The sequence below is a fragment of the Pleurodeles waltl genome, chromosome 11 (genome assembly GCF_031143425.1).
Source record: "Pleurodeles waltl isolate 20211129_DDA chromosome 11, aPleWal1.hap1.20221129, whole genome shotgun sequence".
Taxonomy (NCBI): domain Eukaryota; kingdom Metazoa; phylum Chordata; class Amphibia; order Caudata; family Salamandridae; genus Pleurodeles; species Pleurodeles waltl.
The window spans coordinates 509,311,629-509,329,375 of record NC_090450.1 but is presented as its reverse complement, the minus strand read 5'-3'; positions in this window follow the sequence as shown (position 1 = coordinate 509,329,375).

Sequence of the window (17,747 nt, the reverse complement as noted above, 5' to 3'; positions counted from 1 at the left end):
CTTGTGCCACATTAGCGTCATCATTATTGTGATGCTGATGTGGTCCAACAAGGCCAAATTCCCTGTGCCATATTAACAAAGTGGTACAATGCATGCATTTCACCACTTTGCCACCCCTTGAGCCACATTAAGCCTGGCCAGGGGATTCAAAGGTAGGGGGCCTCAAAAATGGCACAGGGGAATCTTAGAGATTCCAGAGCATCATTTATTTTGGCTACTTTTCACACCTGTTCATAGCAGGCATTACAAGGGGGCACACTATTGGCTACAATGGGCCCCTATGTACGGTTCAGGGTTAGTGCCAAAATGTTTTTGGCTAACTCTTGACAGTACATGTTAGAAATGGGGTCTTTGGTTTGCTGTCAAGTTACCCCCTGTCCAAGCAAGGACCCTCACTCTAGTCAGGGTAAAGGAGAGTCACACTCAATTAATCCCGCTCATGCTGAAGCAGATGTCTTAATTAGAAATTATAAATGAGTGTTTATGTGTTTTAAATAATTGAATTATGTAGAAAATGAAATAACATAGAAAATGACGCACACGTTTGAAAATGTAACCTCGAAGAATGACCACCAATGTTCACGAAATGTACTAATTAATGATTAATACTGATAAAATATTGAAAATGAATTTGACTATGTAGTAATATGTCATATTTAGGGTTATGAAATATGCTCTAGCTTATTAATTTTAGGCCTTAACTTTTCAAGGGTCTTGGCCTAGTTTTGCCAGGCCTCATGCAGAAGCTGTATTTCTTAGCTGTTAATAAAATGCTGATGGAGTGAATTAAACTGTGAGTCCATTGTCTTATTATAAGTGCTTAACCAAAGCTTTCTGTGGGAATCAAAGGACAGGAGATGATGTCCCCAGTAATGTGACAACTTGTGTGTAATGTGTGTGAGAGGTACTTTCCCAGGACGTGAACAATGTAGACACTTACTGGAGATGAAGATGCAAAAAACTTGTTACCTGTTGAGCCGGATGATGAGGACATCGTAAAGTGGACCTTTCAACTTTGTGTGAAGAGCGAAATATTAGAATTCATAGATTTGGTACTGAAATACAAGTCAACTCCAAAAATGGCACAGTGGAATGAAATTGATTTGAAGGCTCATTTTTCATGTGCCACCTACGGCAGGAATACACACCTTGCATTCTTCAGGCCTGGCGCTGCCATCATGTGGCACCAGGCTTTAAAATTGCTGCAATGCTTGCATTGTGCAAATTTTGACATATTGGCCCTCATTACAACCCTGGCGGTAAATGCTGCCTACCACCGTTCTGACGGCCACCAACATACCGTGACCGCGGCAGTAATCCGCCATGGGTATTATGACCCACACATAGAAATCCGCCACTATACAGACACCCACACAAGTCCGCCAGACCAAAGGTCAGTGATAAACTGGTGATAGCCAAACCCACACCGTTACGCCAACAGGAATACGCCCACAGCATCAGGACCCAGCTGTCACTTTCAATCTCGAGAAACCATTGGCGGTACATACCGTCACACTCAAAATACGCACACACTTACAATACTACACCACATTGGACGATTCAAAATACACACACCTGACACACATACACACACCACACCCACACACCCAATCCAATATAAAACACACACCCACATTACCCACAATCCCTTACAGCGAACAAAAGATAGCAAGCAGAGAGAGACAAGCAAGGAGCACCCACTCAATCAGAGGCACAGAACACCATCACCCATACACCATTCACACACATCACAGCATACGCCACAACACATCACCCCACACATCACCCCACACATACTCACACATATCACTCACACCACATCCATGGCACCCCAAAGACACCCCAGGTTTTCTGAGGGGGAGCTAAGGGTAATGGTGGCGGAAATCATCCGGGTAGAGCCACAGCTATTCGGATCACAGGTGCAGCAGACGTCCATTGCAAGGAAGATGGAGCTATGGCGGACAGGGTCAACGCTGTGGGACAGCACCCAAGAACCAGGGATGAGATCAGGAAGAGGTGAAATGACCTACGGGGGAAGGTGCGTTCCATGGTATCAAGACACCAGATAGTTGTACAGAGGACTGGCGGTGGACCCCCACCTCCTCCCCCACAACTAACAACATGGGAGGAGCAAGTCTTGGCGATCATGCATCCTGAGGGCCTCGCAGGAGTAGCAGGAGGACTGGACTCTGGTAAGTCAAATCTTAACTACTTCATCCTCCCCACCCTACCTGCATGCCATCACAAACTCATACCCCTGCCCTCACCCCAATCACTCTACCACCTCATATATACCCCACCATCACAACCAACCCATCCCAATACCAAGCTGTGCATGAAACAACAATGCATGGACACCCATCACAGACCTGCATGAACACCCATCACCACAGCATGCCCAGTAGAGAGACTCACCCAGCCAACAAAATCACCACTCACACAAGGACAAGCTGACAGGGAAATCACAATCATGGAGGGAAACACACTCATGCACAATATGGCCCACGCAGATACATTAACAATGCATTTGCATCCCAACAGGATCCCTACTCAACATCACCGGAGAGGAGGTGCCAGCTACATCCAGTCCCCCCCTGAAGAGGCCCACAGTGACGACAGCAGCTCTGCACGCCTGGATCAGGATGAATAACCTGGCCCATCAGGGGCCTCTGGACAGTCGGTTCCCCTGCCACAGTCCCAACCCACCACAGAGTCTCCCCCTCAAGAAACACCAGCACAGCACCCACCCAGCGGGCCCATGCCACTGTCCCCAGGACACGTCAATCAGCAGTGTGTCCACCACTACAGGGACCCCAAGCAACCCCACAAACACAGGACGATCAGGGACCTGGGGTCAGTGGCAGTGGGCACATGGTTCAGGGGACAGAGGCACAGGACAACAGGGAAGCTGAGAGGACTGCTGTGTGACAGGGGGAGGACATGCCCAGGGAGCCCACTCTCCATGAGGCATTCTCCAACATCCTGGGAGCATACCACAATTCCCAGGAAACGATGGGCCAGATACTGGCCAAGTTACAGGAGACCCAGCAGCTGCAGGAGGGACAGTGCCTGGGGATCACGGATGACCTAACAAAAATACACACCATCCTGGTCACCATTGCAGGGGTGCTGGCTGACATGGGCAAGACCATGAGGGAGGCAGTGGCACAACAAAGGGTGCCTTTTACTAGCCAAACTGAGGAACAGCCTTCCACTTCCACCGGCACTAGTGGACAGGAGTACCCGCCACAGGACCAACAGGCCACCAGCACCCCACCCCCTGCAGAAGGAGAACCACCCCACAAACGGTTGCTGCGATCCAGGCAGAAGACAGAGAACATTGCCAAGACCCCCGCCAGGAAATAGGACTCTCCTGATAGTCACCCTTCTGTCCCACTCTGTTACCCTGTCCACCTTGAACTGCCATTGCTCCCCTTCCTATGCCCCCTTGGATATTGCACCTGTGATACCAAGAGACTGGACTCTACCATGGACTTTCCTCCACCATCACGCCAGCCCCTTGCACATATCCCTATACTTATTAGCACCTAAATAAACACCCTTGAAACAAATACCAATCTGGAGTCAGGCTAATGATTCACAAATGTATTAGTACAACATTATCAAAACATTGCAACGCATATGTACATTGAAATATACTACAGGATGACCTTTGGTGGGCAGCAGTACATATAGCAGGAGCCAGAATGGGGCACAGAGATCTGAAAATAGAGAATCCAAAGGGAACAGTCAGTGGCCATAGAGATAGGGTAAGAGGCTGCCTTGTACTATGTCCAACAGATTACTGGAATGTTAAGTGGAGTTACAGTCTCTTACCTGTGTGTCACTGGAAGTACTGCTGTATTATATTTGTTCTGTTGTCCACATCTTCTTCCTCTGCCTCCTCTTCGTCACTGTCCACAGGCTCCACCGCTGCCACAAGACCATCTTCAGGCACATCCTCCTGCAGAAAAGGTGTCAGGAATAAGGCTGTGTGCGGTCCAGAACCTGCCCTGGCCTCCACTTCGTGCTTTTGCAGCGCTACATGCACGCCGCTATTTATCCCCTCTTGCTCCAGGAATCATCATGGGTGTCGCCTGCCCTGTGGTAAAGTTCATGTAGCTGCAGGGCCAGGGCATTGGTGGACATGATTGCACCTATAAGGGGCATTCTATGAATGGACTACAACTCCCAAGATTTTAGAGGCAGCGGCCATCTTGGGGTGTGGCAGACCTATAAAGCCCAGCCACAGCCAAGCACATTGCTCACTATTTTGAAAACTTCGGTTCTGCCTGACCTCGTTGGAGTTCCTCTCAGGAAAGCGCTGAATGGCAACATGGTAGAGTATTCGTTTTTCCTCTTGTACTTTAAAAAACAAGTAGGTTGTACTCGTGGCGGTAAGGTCTTGTTTGGTGAAACTTGAAAACGCTTCAGGCATAACGAGCAAAGCGCTTCAGGCACAATGAGCAAAGTGCTTCAGGCACAATGAGAAAAGAGCTTCAGCCACAACGAACAAAGCGCTTCAGGCACAACGAGCAAAGCACTCCAAGAACAAAGAGAAAAAAACAGTTGTAGTTTTTATTGTTTTTTGGAGTGATATGTGAGATATATATTTAAGGTTTTGAGGACTTCTATGCCAAGAACAGACATTCATTTAACGAGAGTATAATTGTTAGCCAGTTATTATTCTAAGTGTGATCATTGTTTAAAGCTCATGCCATCCTCAGGTATTGTATATATAGTTTGTTCTTGTCCCATGGTGCTAAGAAGGGCCACGCCCAGTCCATAAGGGTCTCAACTTGCTATTGGAGACGCCTTTGTCCAGGAGCATATTTGTGAGTTAATACTGTTATGAATACTTGCGATCACAGTTCGTTTTGTCTCATGATTCAACGAAGGGCCACGCCCAGTCCATAAGGGTCTAAACTTGCTATTGGAGACGCCTTTGTCCAGGATTATATTTTGTGAGCTAATACTGCTATGAATGAGTGTATGCATATATGTTTAACCTTTCTTTTTCAGATCTCCTTCCCTGCAGTTCCCTATCCTAATTCCCTTCCCCGCCTGGCTTCACCAATACTCGGTGCTCTAATAGCTTTCAGAGTTGGTGACGCCTCGTGGTGGGCCTTTTGCTCAGCAGCGTGCAGATCCCGAGGAAAGGGTCCTGTGACAAAAGGCACCTGGCGACTCAAGGCCAGGTTGTGCAACATGCAGCATGCAACGATGATCTGGCACACCTTCTTGGGTGAGTTGTACAGGGATCCACCTGTCAGATGGAGGCACCTGAACCTGGCCTTCAGGAGGCCAAAGGTTCTTTCTATAGTCCTCCTTGTACGCCCATGTGCCTCATTGTAACATTCATTTGCCCTTGTCCTGGGATTCCTCACTGGGGTCAGAAGCCATGAGAGGTTGGGGAACCAGAGTCATCTTTGGCTCACCTATTAGCCACACCCGGTGCCGCTGGAGTTGGCCCATCACATATGGGATGCTGCTATTCCTCAATAAAAAGGCGTCATGTACAGGGCCAGGATATTTGGCATTCACATGGGAGATGTTCTGGTCTTCCAAACACACCATCTGCACATTCATCGAGTGATAGCTTTTTCTATTCCTGTAAACCTGTTCAATTCTCCAGTGGGGGGGGACAAATGCTACACATGTACTATCAATATCACCAATGTTGGGGATATGTCCCAGGGCATAAAAGTCTGTTGCTGGCATTGACCAAGTGTATCCTCTGTCTCTTCCCCCCCTTTTTGTTTTGTCACCCTGTCCTTGTGTGCATTAGCATAATTTGTCGGAGGAGCAGAGGCGACGGCGGGAGCTGCATCCCACATGGGCCTGGAGGCCGAATCCACAGAGTGTGAAGGCACCAGTGGGAAGGAGGGCGAGGGGAGCCCCACAACGGGGACAGGAGGGAAGACCACAGACAGCGACTCCTCCTCCGATGGAAGTTCCCTGGCGGTTGCAGACACCTCTGTGCCCATCCCAACAACAGGTACAGCCACCACCCCCCTACCAGCACCGTCCTCCCAGCAGCCCCTCAGTGTGTTTCCCGTGCCCGTTCACCCAGGAGGGTGGGCATGTCCTTCGCGCCAGGCACATCAGGTCCTGCTCCAGTCAGCCCTGCTGCCCTCAGTTAGGAGGCTATTGACCTCCTGAGATCCCTCTCTGTTGGGCAGTCAACCATACTGAATGCCATCCAGGGGGTAGCAGGGCATTTGCAACAAACAAATGCATACTTGGAGGGCATTCACTCTGGCGTGGCGGCCCAACAGAAAGCATTTCAGGCTCTGGCCTCAGCACTGATGGCAGCCCTTGTCTCTGTGTCTAGCCTCCCCCTCCAACTTCCTCCCCAAACCCCTCAACCTCAGCCTATCCCAAGCAAACCTTCAGACCAGCATTCACCCAAATCAACACACAAAAGTGGCTCAGGCAAACAGCACCACACTTCATCTCACAGGCACTCACACAAGCACCATGCCCATACATACACACCAACATCCACTGCCTCCACTGCCTCCACTGTGCCCCCCTCCTCCTCATCATCCACCTCCATCCCAGTAGCGTCTATACTCACACCTGCATGCACTACATCTTCATCCACTACATCCATCACCAGAACGCCCATCACAATACAGCCCTCACGAGCAGTCACCACCCCCACAACCATGCACACATCTCCTGTGTCCTCTCCCAGTGTGTCTGTGACCCCTCCTCCCATAGTACACAAACGCAAGCACCCACCCAACAGTCGGTTTGTTAAAGTGGCTGTCTATGTTGGCGGTTTCCACCGTGGTCACGATCCCATTTTTTTTACCGCCGGCCTGTTGGTGGTATCACCACCACTTTAACACCAACTGCCAGGGTTGTAATGACGGCCATTGTGTGGTAATGCTTGCCTCCATCAGCCAAATCACCTTAAATAACTATGACACTGATGTTGCGTTAGGAGCCAATTAGTCCTTCTTTTGGACATTTGTGTTCTTGTCATGTCACTCTGCACATTCATAAATGAAGGATCACACACACCCATGACTACCAATACTCCTGCATCATGTTTGTTGTCACTTAAACATTACTTAGCACATTTTCACAGTTGTAAAGCCCATGATGGACATGTACATTTGTGCCTGGGAAATATGAACCCTTGCACCATTGCACATGTGTGTACCATTTTTGGCACTTCTGTGTGTATATGTGATACACAAGGTACCCAGAGAGGAATGTGCAAATTCTCTGCAACTGGTGCATTGCTGACCTCTCATAAATGCAGGTTGGTTGAGACACATAGCTTACTGTCCCCACCCTTGTCATGACATGCTGCAGTAATCCTTATGTCCTACTGTCATTGCACATGCAAATGAGGATGTTGCAATGTAAAAGGGGTACTTACCAGCAGGTCTGCTAACCCAAATCACCAGGTGATCCAGGAGATCCCCTTCACAGGCAATGAGGTCTGCCTGCTGGTGTTCCAGCTGGTGGTCTGGGCGCTCCCCTGAGAAGATTCTATGAAGCTGGTACAGTATCTTTCTCGAACGCAGCTTCCTTGCCCCCTTTGGGTAGCTCATGATGACCCAGCAACCCACAGCCACATTGTTGGGAGGTATTGGCACACTATCAATATGAACCCTCCCAGTTCATCACCACTCATCCAATGTGCCCTTCCCCAACATCATGCAGTTTCTCTACACTGCAAAATAATAACTCCAACAATAATAAAACTATACCCCACCTAACCCCAATAACCTCAACAAACTAAACTACCCCAAGTCAGACACTCGACAATATATATAAATATATATACATTTTTAAATATTTTATTGTGCACAATATGGTACACCAAGCCGATGAGCGGAAATCAAATAAATAAAAACTTTAATGTCAATTCATGTCATAATAATATACCACCAACAAGAAGAAAAAAAAATCTCAAATTACAAACACCACAAATGCACCATTCATAGAGGAGTCATTTAGATTTGACTTAGCCATTGAGTCAGCGGAGCCCACAGTTTCGTACCCCACTTCCTACGTTCATGCTCTTTTAGTGCATAAAAGCCCATCTAAAAAAAAACAGGCAAGCCATTGGTTAAAAGTTGGCAGTTCAGGCTTGAGTCAGTCAGAGGCAATACAACACCATACAACCGCCATAGCCAAAAATAGAAAACCTTGCGATTGACCTAGACACATCTCTTCATCAATCCCCGCTTGATTTGAAACCATGCTTAAAATACCTCCCGTATTGTTTTGAATTTAACTTTTTTGAAGTAGTTTGGCTCCACGATTCTCAAAAAAGTGGCATTAGCAGAGCTGCCCTAGATTATGCTGTATATAGTTGGGTAGGGCCGCCCTGATGATTGACTGGAGTCATCATGTATGATTAGAGACTGAATATATTGCCAAACCGCAGCCCAATAATTTAGGTGAAAATTAGGTGTGGCCCGCCCACTTCGTGCTCTAGGGAGTGCTAAATACTTAAAAGCTCGCCGGGGTCTGGAAAAAGTCCATAAAAAACTATTTGCTAATGCCTTCATACGAGTAAACCATTCTTTGTCACACTCCAGTGGAATGGTCCTGAAAAAATATAGGACCTGAGGTAGAAAAGGCATTTTAATAACATTGCATCATCCTACTATTGAAACATACAGATTATTCATACCTTGTAGGTCCTTTTTTGTCTTGGCAAGCATAGGGGCAAGATTATTGTCAACAACGTTATCCAACTTAGTAGTTAGCCTGACTCCTATATAGGTTACTTGCGCTGCTGTGCACTCATCCTCCAAAATTACCCATTCATTGACCAGTATCTGGCATTTGGCTCTATTTATCAATTTTTTTACATTTGTAATGTCTGCTTGCTCCAATAGCAATCACCTGTCAAATGACCATGTACTGGAATATTGTGCCTTGTTTAGAGCCAACAATTCTATTACCAGAGGAGTGTGATCAGACATTATTCTTGGATGCTTTTCAATCAATAACCCCTTCAGATAATGAAGTAGATAATAAAAAAATAACCTAGTCTAACTGATTTCTTAGGAGAAAAAGGTGAAACTAGGGTTAGGAGCCTTACACTGCTGCCACACATCAAACAGCCAATGGCTCATAGCCAGTGTTTGCAAAGCCTAATATACTTTTTGTCTCCTCCCTATATATCGCCCCTGCTGCAAAATAGGCAGATTACTGTTGATATGAATATTTAGATCCCCACAAACAATAAGTGCCTAGAGACCATGCAGTTAACTCAATTTTAGTGAAATCAATTACTTCTGGTTCATCAGCGTTAGAACCACATATTGAGCAGAAGGAGAATATAGACCTGCCTATTGAACATTCCAAAATCACCCATCGGCCCATCTTGTCTGAAGATCTCTTAACCACTTCTACCATTTTACTATGTGCCAACACAGCCACTACCTTTGTCATTGAGTCTTGAGTAGTGTACGCCAATAATTAATAACCAGGGCATTCCAGCAGATGTTTTTTGGGGCCGATAATATGTGTCTCCTGCATGCAAATAATATCTGCCTTCAATGTTTTTAGGCCTTCAGCTACAAAGCGATGCTTCCTGCTGTCATTTAATCCTCGAACATTTAATGTAGCAATATGCAAATTGCTATCATGTCTCATTTAAATTTGTGATTATGTGTGCCTTTGCCCCTACAGCTCCAACTGTGGGTACATCAACATCAAACCGTTCAGACCAGAGACCTCTTGTGCCTTTTGTGTGTCCCCCAGACCTGCCCCCCAAACCCTTCCACCCCTCCATGACATTCCTTGTCCCATACCCACCCATACAACTCCACCCTAGGCTACCCACCCCCCAAACCTACCAAACGAGACTACCAGACTTGTAGTCTGAAAGATGGATAGGTTGCCCCCTCCCCACCCTATGGCTTCACTAAATCTCAAGGTCCAAATGCCACATAGGCCCTTTCATTTCATTTCGTTTCTCCCCCCCCCCCTCAATTTTTTTTTTAATTTATCTTGCCCTTAATTTCTTTTTTCCTCTTTTTTCCTTTTTTTTCTCCCTGATGTCCCTTCAAAAAAGAAAAAAAACGTAGTGCTCAGGGGACAAATCACACTAAACCAAATAATTATATGACTGTAGCTCACAATTAGACTTATAGCATCAATAGTGTAAATTTAGGACACATTTTCCAGATATTCTTTGGCCTTAAACTCTGAAGAGAATACCCAAGTAGTACCCTTGTAAACAATTTTTCAGCAGGCCAGATTCAGTAAATAGGCTTCTGCCCCTATCTCTAGAAAGGGAGCTAACATTTGTCTCTATCACCACCGTTGTTCCACGGTAGCGTGGCAGTAGTGAGGGCAAGAAAAAAAAGAAACACCTTTGCTCTGAATCTTAGAATTAGGGCGGGCTTTCTAAAAAAACGCCTGCCACAACAAATAAACAATTACGGCCCTGGGTTGTAATAAATGATCTGTGGAGTCTTCCTTTTGTCTTTTCAAATATAACGGATACTGATGAGCCCTCTGTATCTCCCATTCCCAGTCCCAGCTTACTAGATCAGGGAAGGCATCTTTAAATAATTTGATGGTATAGGCCCTCATGTCTTGGCCTTCTACCCCTTCTTTGAGCCCCAAAATTCACAAGTTATTGTGTCGTGGACAATTTTCAAAGTCTTCTATTTTCCATTGGAGGTCCATTAACTGTGACTCATGCCTTGCAGATTGTTGTATCACAGTGCCCACATCAGTCTCTAACATACTAGCGCGAGTCTCCATTGCAGCGGTGCATTCGCCAATCTCAGAGCAGGATTTTGCAATCTTTATTACAGACACTTGGAGCTGCTTACTAGTGATCCTAGCTTTCTTGCTGTCGTTCTGTATCTGTTTATGGTGTGACATCATTGTTTGATAAATGAGGTGCAGAGAGGGAGTTTCAGGGAGCTCTATCAAGCCATTGTCAGGATCCTTGGGTTCATTGGTGGGGCAATTAGGTTGTCATGCAGTTGCTGAGTTGCAGAATAATCCCAGGACATTGCCCTTGCCCTTGTCCCCTTTGCTAGCTTTTTCTTTCTGGTAATGCTTATTTCTCCTTCTCCAGAACTGTTTTTTTAGCTGCTATTTCCCTTAGCCCCAGGCTAGAGTCTTCAGGGCTGCTGCTGATATCAGCCCTCTGGATGAGCTTACGTCCCCCCCCACCAGATTGATCTGAGAGAGAGAAGAAGTTTTCCGCAGCCTCACCCCGTCCAGGTACAAGCCACCTGGGTAGTCTGATGTCTGTAGCAACTGCGTGGTAGTCCCCACTTAGCCTTGGGCTTAGACCATCATGCTGCTGTGCGAGAGTGGCTTCACTGTCACGCCTCATATCCATAGTGTGCTGAGGTGTGGTACGCTTTCACTGCCATTTAGTGCCTCTTCAGAATCCCCACACTCTCTGGCCGCTACTGAGGTCGCCAAGTTAGTTCTACAGCTGTGTTGCTCAAATCAATTGCTGCAGAGACTTTTAATGCGGCTATTAAATTATCACTGACCTGGGGGGGTTAACATTGTGATCCTGTTGCGCCACGATCCCATGGGTATCCTCTGTTTCTGGTTGCACCTGTGGCTGGTCCTGCTGGTCCTGCTGAGCCGAAGTTGTAGAGCCAATCGCCTCTTTCCCGACTAGGGTTGTCAACTTTCTTATTTGATGTGGGGCTTTAAAAAAATCCGGGATCACTGGACTGTCACCAACCTGGACATCAGGCCTGACTCCACTTTCAGTGCTACAATCTTTGCCTAGTACGGGTGTTTTCCCGGAATAAGCCCCCTGGGGCTTAGAAGCCCCCCTCGAACCATCTATGGAGGCACGCCTCAAAAGAGAGAGGCTGCCTCTGTGCTCAAGCACCTGCACCCGGTTTACCCGAGTGCATAGAGGGTTTTTAGGTGCCATACTGCTGCATGGGCATGGCTGCTGACACCTGCCTCCCAGGCGGCTGAGCCCATGAGTCTGCTCGTCCCAACATCGGCTGCTCCTGTTGTCAGCACACCACCACAACCCCTCATCCCCTGCAGGGACACCACAGTGAGCAATACCACCACTCCGGGACCTCCAGAACCTCATCCAAGCATTCCAGGGGAAAAAAAAAGGTAATGCATTAACTAAGAGGCTGCTCGAGTCTTCGAAGCAAGAGGAGGGGGCTCCCTGCCGCCACTCACACAAACGCAGCCGCTATCTTGTCTGACACCTGACAATACTTATACACTAACAGGACAACAATGTACAAAAAAGTTTTAAAAAATTACAAAATGGACTATACACAGACAGGACACAGTACAAAACTCTATAAAACCAATACTACTCACACCAGCACAAGCACCACACAACCTCTCTCAAGCACAGACTACAAGACTATAAAGTAAACATGAAAGTAAATTCACCTTTCCATGCGTGCTGCAAGGAATTCATATTACATCACTTCCTGGGCATGTGCGTCACGTTTTCTGATATGCATTGTTTTTTTTTGACACATGACCGCCGTGCATGGAATTCGTCTATGAAGGCCTGTCGACTTAAATTTGACACGCAGGGGCTGGGTGTCAATTTTGGCATACGCAATGTTTGTAGGACAACAGTATGAATAATTTTTTGACGCACACTGGGCATGCGTGGATTTTTGAGGGAAGGTTGACAAGGCAAGACGATTTAGAGTAGACGCGCATGGTGCCAGGCGTCATTTTAGTGATTTGCAATGTCTGGAGAAGTACCATATACGTCTTTTTTTTATGCATGACAGCCATGTGTGGATTCTGGAGGAAAGTCTGACAGTGCACCCAGATTCACATACCTTGTTACAGGGGCTATGCACCTATGTTGTTTGTGTGATATGGCAACATGTGTATTCATGCATTTCACTGTGTATCGGTAACATAGGAATGTGTTACCATATGTTTGTAGATTTATGGGATGCATGGGAGGACTGATACTGCTTGCAAATGTGCATGTGTATGAAGACTCTTTTCCACATACATGTTTACACATGTGTACTAAGTGTGCATATGTGATGCTACTCATATTGTGGGTCTACCACATTGTCATGTCAGAATTCTGACTGAACGTTTCAAAACACAGCATAAGATCGGATGGGCCATGTGCAATACATGTTTGTGTATGTGATACCCTTGACATATATTTAGCAAAGTAAACTGTTGACTAAGGCTGGGATAAGATGCGGTAAGCCATTACAATGTGAGTGCAAGTATGCCCATACTCTTGTGTGTTGTAAAGGCCAGACTTCATGATGTAAAGCAACACATGCAACATGTAGTTCCCCATGCATGCAAAATATTGGAGATGGTGTGCTGACATGTGTCATTGGAGGTATCTATGTGACATGTTTGTGGGTGAAAATATATGCTTCATGTATGATAAGTAATGCATGATACAGTGGTGTGTTTAGGGATTTGACACATACCAATTCTCTATTCTAGCAGTGATTTATGTAGGCCATTGTCTCAAGGCTGTGTACTCATATCTATGTTAGCTATGTTTCCCAATGTTGGAAAATTTGTACTAGTCATCTACGTTTGTAAGTAATCATGTGACACATACACATTTTGTAATGGAAATTATATCCTTTTGTCCATTACGCAAATAGATGGCACCAAGCCTGGTCCACCTAGGTGGGACACATGTGAAACAATTTAGGTCTTATGTGTTAACAAAATACACTTGGAATCCACAATGACTCAAACTTTGTTTTTACTGCCAGATTTACAAAATTGCATACATTTCTATGAATGGGCTGCTTCAGGCAGTGATGGCACTCTAGTCATCAGTGCTCCTGTGGCAATTTGTATGCCCATACAGGCCCATTGTTGCATGTATTGACACAGGTTGACTGTTGACTGTGGCACCTCAGCTCAGTTCACTACGCACAATCAGCAGGCCCCTGACAGTGTCAAGAGTCAATGCAGCCTCCTTGAGATTCAGGGGAGGGGGGGAATGGGTGGTAATCTGCCATCCTCATGATTGATCATCAGCACTGCGATGCACAGTCCCCTGCAGACATACACCTGCACATTTGTGATCCCATGGCCAAGTATGTTTGTTATCTTTGGGGTTCTTAATGTCAGGCTTGCCCTATCATATACTGGGGAACTGGCAGCTTGTTTGTGTAGGACATGTCTCATCATTTGACACGACTTTACATAAATAGGTGAGATTATTCCTATGATGCTTGGTTAGGACATTGATAGAGCATGGAACTGGATCATTTCTGTAGACCCAGGGCACAGATACTGTCATTTGTCACTAGTTTCAGTCACACATGTTCGTGCTGGCCAAGTCGTTGCAAATGTGACTGGAATATGCACTGACCTGCACATTTTCTGTAAATATGTGCCTGGTGTTACAAGGAAACATTGTTGTGTAATATAGTGAATATTAGTCTATGTGTGTTTCTTTACACACATTGATGGCATATCTTGTCGTGTATGGTACTAATTCAACATTGCTGGCATAATACTGCTGATTAGCGTTAGTACCCATCCTCGTCATCAACATTGTCCCTTCATTTATGCACAGCATACTAAGTCAGACTTGTGTACTTTGTAGATGGACACAGCCTCTTCGACAGGCTAAGTAATAGTATCCTCCCATTTCCAGGCTTTGCTAGATCACATGACTGCCCCCCAAACAGAACACCAACCACTGCACTTGTGTAGTGTCTGAGTGACCTCCACATGTTGGATCTCAAAATGGTGTTAGGGACTCTCTCAGCTGTCCTTTCACATAATTTTTTATTTCTTTTTTTTAGTTAATGTTTTTATTGACACCTTGGCAAGAACACATCATATACATCTAAATGCATTCTATACGGAGCATAGCTGCAAGCAACAACCACAATCTGTGTCATCGCTGTCAGAACCAATCTTTACCTATGGACATACACAATTCCCTCTCAGACCCCTCCTAGTCTACATGCAGCTCACAACAGTTCCCATATGGGACTGACGCTGTTTCCACAAGGAGGCTAGTACATATATTTCCCCTGATGTTTCCCCTTTTCCGGGGGCAGCCCCAGCCTTCATATACCACTTTCTCAGCCACCATGCACCAGTCCAAGTCTCTCTTACAGTCACTGACTGGCCGAAGGGAAACCTCCATAATCTCACAATGTTTCTTTTCGCTATTGTCAATGCAAGCGCCATCCATGACACAGCCACCCTCACAAGACCCATATCTCCCCAGATGTTTAACAGACACCATTTGGATAAGCCAGCTATTGTGCTACTCAACACCTCATTCATGCAGGCAATCACTTAATTCCAGTAGTTCTGTATGGCAGGGCACTCCCACATGATGTGCACAAAAGATCCCTCAAGATCGCACCCCCTCTAGATAACGAGCATTGTTTGTTTTGTCTATTTTGACCTTAACCATGCCTGCCAAGTAGGAGTGATGCAGGGTTCATAGCTGCAACAGGGGAGCTAGTGCCCTGTATCATTTGTCCTCATCAAGACTTCCCACATCCCACTCCCATCTTCCCTTGAGGTGTGTAAGTGGGATTGGCATATTATTGACTAGCTTATGATAAGGTAGGGGTATAGCTTTTTTATGCTGGGGTTCTTCCAGCAGTCTACTCTGCCCCGGAAGCACAGAGCAAAGAGTGTGACATACCTGAAGATTGGAGTTGTATTCAGTTGGACCCAAGGCGTCCTCGGCCAGTAGATCTACAAAGGGAACAACCTGAGCCTTTGATCATAGGTCTCCCACTTTTGCTATGCCTCTTAGATCCCATTTATCAAACCTGGGTGAATCTCTCAGGTTACCAAGTGCCCTAGAATCCCATTGGGAGGGGGGGCCTGTGTAAATTTGTCCAGACCAGGCCCTGAAGTGTGGTGTGCCAGTGTGTGAGTGTGCATCGTCTTGGGGGTGGCACATAGTGCTCTCAATTACCCCCACCGCCCTGTTGTATCAGCCACCTATCCATACGGTAGGCTGGGTCATCTGGGGATGAGTGCATCCAATAATTTATGGTTGTGATTTGCGCTGGCCAGTGATATTTTCTGATATCAGGAAGGGAACTCTCGCCATCATACCGGCTCCTAGTCAGTTTGGCCTGATCTATTCTTGCTGTGCCTCCATCCCATAATAGATTTCTGAGTTTGCTATCTATAGCACTATGGTATGATGAGGGTACTGGGAAGGGGGTATTATGCAATACATATAAAAAGCGTGGGAGGGACATCATCTTGAAAAGAGTGGCCCCGCCCAGCAATGACAAGGGGAGAGGCCTCAACTGTTGAATGTCTCATCTAAGGCGGGTTAGGAGTGGGAAGAGATTACAGGAGTAGAAGCCTGTCAGGTCTTTAGTTATATGAATGCCAGATATTTGAAGCCCTCAGTCACCACCTAAGCTTCACAGTTGTGCAGCAGTCTGGGAGGATCTCCCTTGAGGATACAGGTAGTAGATTTGGTTCAGTTAATTGTATAGACTGAGGACCGGCAAAAATTTGTTACTAGAGCACTATGCGGTCTAGGGTCCTAGAAAGGTCTGCCACATACAGTAGAATATCATCAGTATACAGTGATATTTTGTCTTCCTATTGGTCTGCCCAGCTGAGGCCATGATTAAGGGGTCATGACGCACCCAAGATGCCAGCAGTTCTGGAACCAAGGCAAACAGGAGGGGGTGCACCCTTGCCTCGTGCCCTAGTGAAGGGAAAATTGTTCAGACTATGTGCCCTCACTACTAAGTGGGCCTGGGGAGCTGTATGTAGGAGTTGTATCTAGCTTATAAAGTGGGAGCTGAAGCCCAGCCTGTCTAGCACTGCATACAGGTAGGGCCATTCCACGGTGTCACAGGTCATGCACCCGTCAAGGGACAAGATCACTGCACCTTCCTGAATGGGGTCTGTCTGGCCTAGTACCCCATGTAATCTGCTGAGTTTAATAGCCATATGGTGTCATGGCCTAAACCGGACTGGTCTGGGCTGATCAAGTTGTTGACTGTGGAGGTCAAACGCAAGGCCAGCACTTTGGCTTAGATTTTCACCTCAACCTTCAGCAACAAGACCTGTAGGACCCACAGCCCTCCCTGGGCTTCCCTTCTTTGTGGATGACCACTAAGGAAGCCTGGCACTGGTCTAACAGGAGTACTCCCCCTTCTGGATCTCCTCATACCTCTGCTTCAGATGTGGAGCAAGCTTAGTGGCTGTCAACTTATGGAGTTCTATTGGTACCCCGTTGGAGCCCAATGCTTTGCCTGGCTTCAAATCCCTGATGGCTTGTACTATTTCCTCCTGGTAAAGTTATTCTTCTAAGGCTTACCTATCCTCTGTAGGGAGGTTTGGGAGGGGGGTGCCACTCAGGAGGTAGGCTGATTCGCTTTGCGTGGAGAAACACCTTGCTGAATAGATTTTAGCATAGTAGTGGGCTTACGTTTCAGCTATAGATTCCTTACTAATAGGAAGTTTGACTGACTCCTTCTGGATCCCAGCAACCCATCTATCCGCTCCTACCTTTCTGTCCAGCCAGGCCAACAATTTTCCTGCCTTGTCCCACATTTCAGAAGTGTGGTGCTGTGTCACCCTATGGTGCATCTTAGCAGCTTTGTGGGCCACGTCTCGGTATTCCTTTTGCTTAAGGACTAGGGTCTGTGCTCCCTCTCGTCTGGTAAGCTGGCCTCAAGAGACACTAACTCATGTTCAAGACCCTCCAATCTGGTCTTTTTTTACTTTTTTCCCTCCCGCCCTCATAGAGAAACCCACTCCCTTGACTACTGTCTAATAGG